The sequence below is a fragment of the Myotis brandtii genome, unplaced genomic scaffold (assembly GCF_000412655.1).
Source record: "Myotis brandtii unplaced genomic scaffold, ASM41265v1 scaffold963, whole genome shotgun sequence".
Classification (NCBI taxonomy): Eukaryota; Metazoa; Chordata; class Mammalia; order Chiroptera; family Vespertilionidae; genus Myotis; species Myotis brandtii.
Genome location: NW_005371986.1, coordinates 470,654 through 476,943, shown reverse-complemented (window position 1 = coordinate 476,943; position 6,290 = coordinate 470,654). Strand labels below are relative to the sequence as shown.

The 6,290-nt window shown below is 40.7% G+C and overlaps 1 pseudogene; it reads left to right on the top strand.

Annotated features, from left to right (window-relative positions):
• The first annotated feature begins 5,455 nt into the window (after window positions 1-5,455).
• Window positions 5,456-6,290, top strand: part of LOC102259993 — a 7,166-nt pseudogene continuing 6,331 nt past the window's right edge.

Below are 6,290 nucleotides of genomic sequence, written 5' to 3'. Positions count from 1 at the left end.
CTTTTCCACGCTAACGGACGAACCAGACCTGGAGGATATAAAAGGCTCTGCTGGTCTGATGCTTACATCAGACCATCTTTTGTTCTTAACAATTAATTACATCTTTTGTTTCTCACAATCCATAACAGCTGGGGAAGAGACAATGGGAAGGAGGGTAGCAAATTCACCTCTTGGCGTTACAATAGGATTGCATTTATACCAAGAAGGTATACACTTATCTAAGAAGAAACTGAGCCTGAAGTGAAAAAGAAAAAAAAAAATCAGCTTCAGTGGGTCAACTGGGAGCCCGTGGGCCAGCCGAGCAGGCCTGGGCCCTGCCACCTCCAGGGACGGAAACTGGCCGTGGGTCCTGGGTCCGGGGGCAGCTGCTCCTCTCAGTCTCAAACATCTGGTTTAAGCAATAATAAGTAATAAGCATGAGGAAGAATGTGTTGCTTGGCCTCTCTCCTAGCTTTTAGGGATGGTGAGTATCCTTGGCATTCCTTGACTTGTAGAGGCATCACTGCAAACTCTGACTCCATCTTCATATGGCATTCTCCTCTGGGTCTCCGTGGTCAAATCCCCCTCTCCTTTCTCCTGTACCTACATTGGTTATTAGATTTAGAGCCCACTATAAATCCAGAATAATCCCATGCTGAGATCCTGAATTTAATTGCATCTGCAAATACCCTATTTTAAAATAAGTTTACACTCATAGGTGCTGGAGGTTCGGACTTGGACACATCTTTTTTGGGAGGCAGTATTCAACTTACTACACTGCCTAATTCATTACTTTTTTCCTCCTAAGACCCCAGAGAAGAAAAAAGTACACCAGGGGTAGATTTTTCAAAGATGAGCCCCAAAGCCAAAAACTCTTGCAAGATCAGTCTATGGCATCCAGAATCTCTGGTGAATAAAATTGGAGCAATGACTGGATATGAATTTTTAGAGCAAGCCAAAGAGAATAAGAGTTTGACTTTTGTGGCCATCAGGAAAAATCTGGACAAGATTTCTCTCCCACAAACTGGGGTGAGGACACTAACAGGAATGATCTCTTAATAGGACCAGGTGGATTAAGGAAGCTAAATTGGCGTGCAAGATTAACCCAGACTGATAGAGGAAAAAAGTAGAATAGAGTGGGGCTGTCTTCTTTAAGGACCCTTTTATGGTGCATTTAGACACAGTTACAGAACACAATCGTGGCTCAATGTCATTAAAGAATATTAGCATTACCTCTTATTTTTCCAATCACCTTCATAAACAATATCTCAATGAATTGTTGCAACACCCCCCCCCCAATAAGGCATTGCTATTCCACCTTTAAAATCAAGAAATAGAGACTCTGAGGGATCACACAATTTGCTGAAGGCATGAGAATCCTCCAAGTCTTCAATAGTGCTACAGAGATTGACTGCACAAGATTCCTCAACTAACTGCTATTATTCTACTCATGTTATAAACCTGGGCGCTGAGGCTTTGGGAGGTGCTGTAAGTAGCCCAACCACACACATCTAGTGAATGGTGGAGCCAGTATTTGATGCTAGTTCTGTCCAGGAACTCATAGACTATGACCATTAAACCTGACTTTGCTCTAGACTGGGCAGTCTAGGTCCTTTGACCTTTCTCAAAAAGGCAACAGAAATTAAAGCCACCCTGATTCTCATGCCTGTTTTCATCAATCAGTGTAAGTAAGTACTCTGATCAATTCCCTCTACCTCCCCTTTATTCCCATAATGCTTTATACTTATTTGTCCTTAACCAAACTTCTCCCACTGCCCATACTTTCCACTGTTCCCTGGTATTTCTACTACATCATTAACCAATGCCCTATAGCCTCAGTTTCTTCTTAGATAAGTTTATACCTGCTTGGTATAAATGCAATCCTATTGTAACGCCAAGAGGTGAATTTGCTACCCTCCTTCCCATTGTCTCTTCCCCGGCTGTTATGGATTGTGAGAAACAAAAGATGTAATGCTCTTTAAATAAATAACTGTCTAGCACATGGAAAGTGTTGAATAAATATTAGCTATTTTTATATTTTATCACATAGTATTTTTATGCTTATCATAGATCCTTCTCTCCTTTGTAAAGGTGGAGGTAGGACTGATTAGTTATTTATAATATAAAAGTCATTTATGTTGCTGATGTTGAGGAATAATGGAAATGTTCAGTGTTAAGGGAATGAATATAATCTACAATAGAATTAAATTCATGTCATAGTGTGGTACTCTATTATAGTTTTGCTATTCAATATGGAACTTGGGAATTCTCAGATTCAATCTTCATAAAAGGGCAATCTGTAGGATTCTTGTAGTGAAAGACATGTTTTATATTTTGACTGTATTAATGTTAATATCTTGCCTCTGATATTTTCCTGTAGTTTTGCAAGATGTTACCATTGGAGTAAATTGGATAAAGAGTACCCAGGGTCTGTCTGTATTGTTTCCTAGAATTACATATGAATCTATTAAGTCTCTCAAAATAAAAAGCTTAATGAAAAGATAATATAACAAAATATACTTTGAATATTCTAAAAAGTTGATCAATGCTTTCTTTGGGTGATTATCAATGGTTAAGTTTTTTTCTTGTGATTTGTATATATCTTAAATTTTTATACAGGAATTACTTTTGTAGTAAAAAAAAAAAAAAGTATGATGTATGAGAAAGAATAATCCTGAAATCCAATCACATCATTTGAAATACATTGATAACTCTGTTTTATTATATACAAACTAGAGGCCCAGTGTATGAAATTTGTGCACAGGCAGGGTCTCTAGCCCTGACCAGTGATCAGGGCCGATCAGATTCCCTACCTCTCCACCTCCCTGCCTCCTCCTCTCCTCACTCCCTCAGCAACCCAGCTGCCGCCTCCGCTGATCAAACCGCCATGTTCTGTGCCACCCCCTGGTGATCAGCACATATCATAGTGAGTGATCAAACTCCTGGTCTCCTGGTCAAATTTCCAAGGGGACACTTTGCATATTACCCTTATATATATATATAGACTACAGGCCTAGTGCATGAAAATTCATGAACTGGAGGGGGGTCCCTCAGCCCAGCCTGTCCCCTCTCACAGTCCAGGAGCCCTCAGGGGCGAGAGGTGACCTGGCCATCAGGGGAAGGTGATGCCCCCATCACACCTCTGCTGCTGCCACTACCAGCAGTGCAAACCTTGGCCAGCCCTGGTTACCTGAGCCTCGGGTGGCCCTGGGTGGCTGGGCAGCCTACATTAGAGGCTTGCCTGCACCTCGGGCTGACCCTGAGCGGCTGGGGGGCTGAGGGCATGTCCGGCCACACTGTGCACCTGCCGCCCCACCCCCTGGCTGGGCTGAAAGAACTGTGGGGCTCCGGAGGAGCTGAAGGGACGGGCGCCGCCATCTTTGTGATGGTCAATTTGCATATTCCCTCTGTATTAGGTAGGATTATTAAGCATTAAGATATTACGTGGCAGCCTTTAGAGATCATTGCATTAGAGTTTAATGTAAATTAAACACTGCTGACCACCATTGTGTCTAAATAGCCAAAATATAGATTAGCTGAGCCTGACATCTGGCATTGTACTTAGTTATCACATGCTATTTCCTTAATAAGCATTTCCAACTCCCCACTTGACCCCTAACCCAACCACATTCCTTCATAGAATTACATAGCCTTAACTACTGGAAAATACCTGTCATTTAACATTAGTTTCAATTGCTGGGTTCAGCCTTCAGTCGCAGGCTATTCGTAGGTTTACCGAATTACTGCCAAGTATTCATGGACAGGAAAAGAGATGACTCAACTTTTTTTCTTCTCATAAGGAATTCATTTTTAAAATCATAGGGCAGTTCCTTAATTCAACACAAACAAACAAAAAACAAATAAACAAACACAGAGCCTAGCAACCATTTCTATACAGGGGCCTCTCACGCAAACTGCACTTCAGGGAGAAGCCTGCACTAGCTGCCTCCCTCTCTCACTGAACTGCCTGCTTACACTGTGTTTTTCTGCATCAGAGTCAGCCCTTATAAAGAAGTTATTTACAATATAGAAGTTATTTATATTGCTGATGTTGAGGAATAATGGAAATGTCCAATGGGGTTGTATTTCAGCCAATAGGACTGAGGCTTTCCCTGTCCAAACAAAGTTGTGCAGCTATATCCCCATCAGCATCTTCACCAACAAGTCAGAGAGGCTCCATTCTGACCAATCAGGACAGTGCCTTTTTGAACCAATCAAACTTTGAGGATTTGGAGTCCTCATTTGCAGAACAGAGCAGCACAGGGAAGAACAGAGCAGACTGGCATGGAGCAGAGAGAGAGAGAGAGAGAGAGAGAGAGAGATTATATTTTTCATTTCTATAATTTGTTTCCTAAAGTACAGTTTAAAACTTTTTCTTATTTTGATCATATTTTTTATCTCCTTTGTCATCTTTTTTGACAATGTGAGCTGATGTCTCTATTACCTCAAGTTCTTAGGAATTTAATCTGACTATTTCTTCATCTACTGACATCTGTTCATGGAAGATTGTACCTTTTGAGTTTTGTATTTTGGAAAATGAGTTCATTTTAAGTGGAGCTTTATTCATAGAGATCCTGAGTAGCCTGGGTTTTAGATGAATCCCTCTAGATCATTTTGCTTCTGTTTATTTCTTTTAGGCCTCACAAGAATATTGCCAAACTACAATTAGTCAATTTATTGGCTTGAAGGTACTCAGATCTCGTAACTAAAATAAACATCAAACCAACATGAAGGCAGACTTTCTGACAAGATGTTTTTCCCCACTCAAAGTCACTCATGGCAACAAGTGGCACGATCTTATGCATCGCCATCCGTCTTTGCAATATTTTCTAGGATCTCCTAGCCACCACTTTATAGCTCTTAGAGATCTGATTCTATGTGGGGATTTCAATTCTGACTTACTGCTTCCATAGTCTCAAGGTCTTGTCTCCATCAGAGAGTGGCTATTATGACCCAAATATTGATCCCTTACACCCAAGTCTCCCCTTCCCATTCTCTTACTGCTTTGTTTTTGAGTTCCTTTGTTTTGTAGCCCTTGGAAATTCTTTCACTTTATTGAACTGAACAGAATGTCTGCTACATTTTCTCCAGCATTTCTAACTTTCTGTGGTGAAATATTTTTCACATTTTCTAGTCTTACATATTCTTGGAAAAGGCAGTGCGTGTGTGTGTGTGTGTGTGTGTGTGTGTGTGTGTGGTAATTAGGCATATTAATGGAAACTTGGGGAGAAAACACAAACCTACTAGTAAACCAATAGCTTTTTTTAAAGGTATGTTGGCTTTAAGTTTTTACCTTCTATTCACTAATGAATAATAAGTAGATCAAAATCCCATGATATAAGCTCTAAGCAATTTAACATTTTCCTCCAAAAAAAGAGACAATCTCTGAACATCATTGATCCTAATGATATTCTAAATGTGTTGAGACAGTTGTATGCTGAAAATATGGTGTGAAAAATTCTTCTCTCTGGGCAAGATGGCCAGGGGGTGCGACAGTGGGGTGACTCTGAGCCAGCTGCATCTTTCTCACCAGAATCCTGCCACCTTGGATGTTCCCAAATTGATGCCACTTTCACATGAAGTTATCAGCAGACAAACCACAATTAATAGAGGTACAGTTGGTCAGGTGGCTCATGGGAAATCCACAGTTGTAAAAGCTATTTCTGGAGTTCACACTGTCAGGTCCAAAAACTAACTAAATATTACAATCAAGCTTGAATATGCTAATGCTAAGATTTAGGAACTTGATGACTCAAGTTGTCCTGGGCCAGAATGCTGTAGATCCTGTGGAAGTAGTACGTCTGATGAGTTTCCTGCACACATTCCAGGGACCAAAGGGAACTTCAAATTAGTCAGACATGTCTCCTTTGTTGACTGTCCTGCCCACAATATTTACTTATTTATTTTTAAATTTCTTTATTGATTAAGGTATTACATGTGTCCTTATCCCCCCATTGCCCCCCACCATCCCCCACTTATGCCTTCACACATCCCCTGTTTTTTTTGTGTGTTTTTTTTACATAGACACAGTTTATTATTGCTAATAGTATACTAGTATGTGGCAGTTTTTTTTTATTAAATCTTTATTGTTCAGATTATTACATTGGTTCCTCTTTTTTCCCACCATACCTCCCCTCCACCCAGTTCCCACCCCACCCTCTACCCTCACTCCCCACCGACTGTCCTCATCCATAGGTGCATGATTATTGTCCAATCTCTTCTCGCACCCCCACACCCTTTCCCCCCCCAAGAATAGTCAGTCCATTCCCTTTCTATGTCCCTGATTCTATTATAATCACCAGTTCATACTG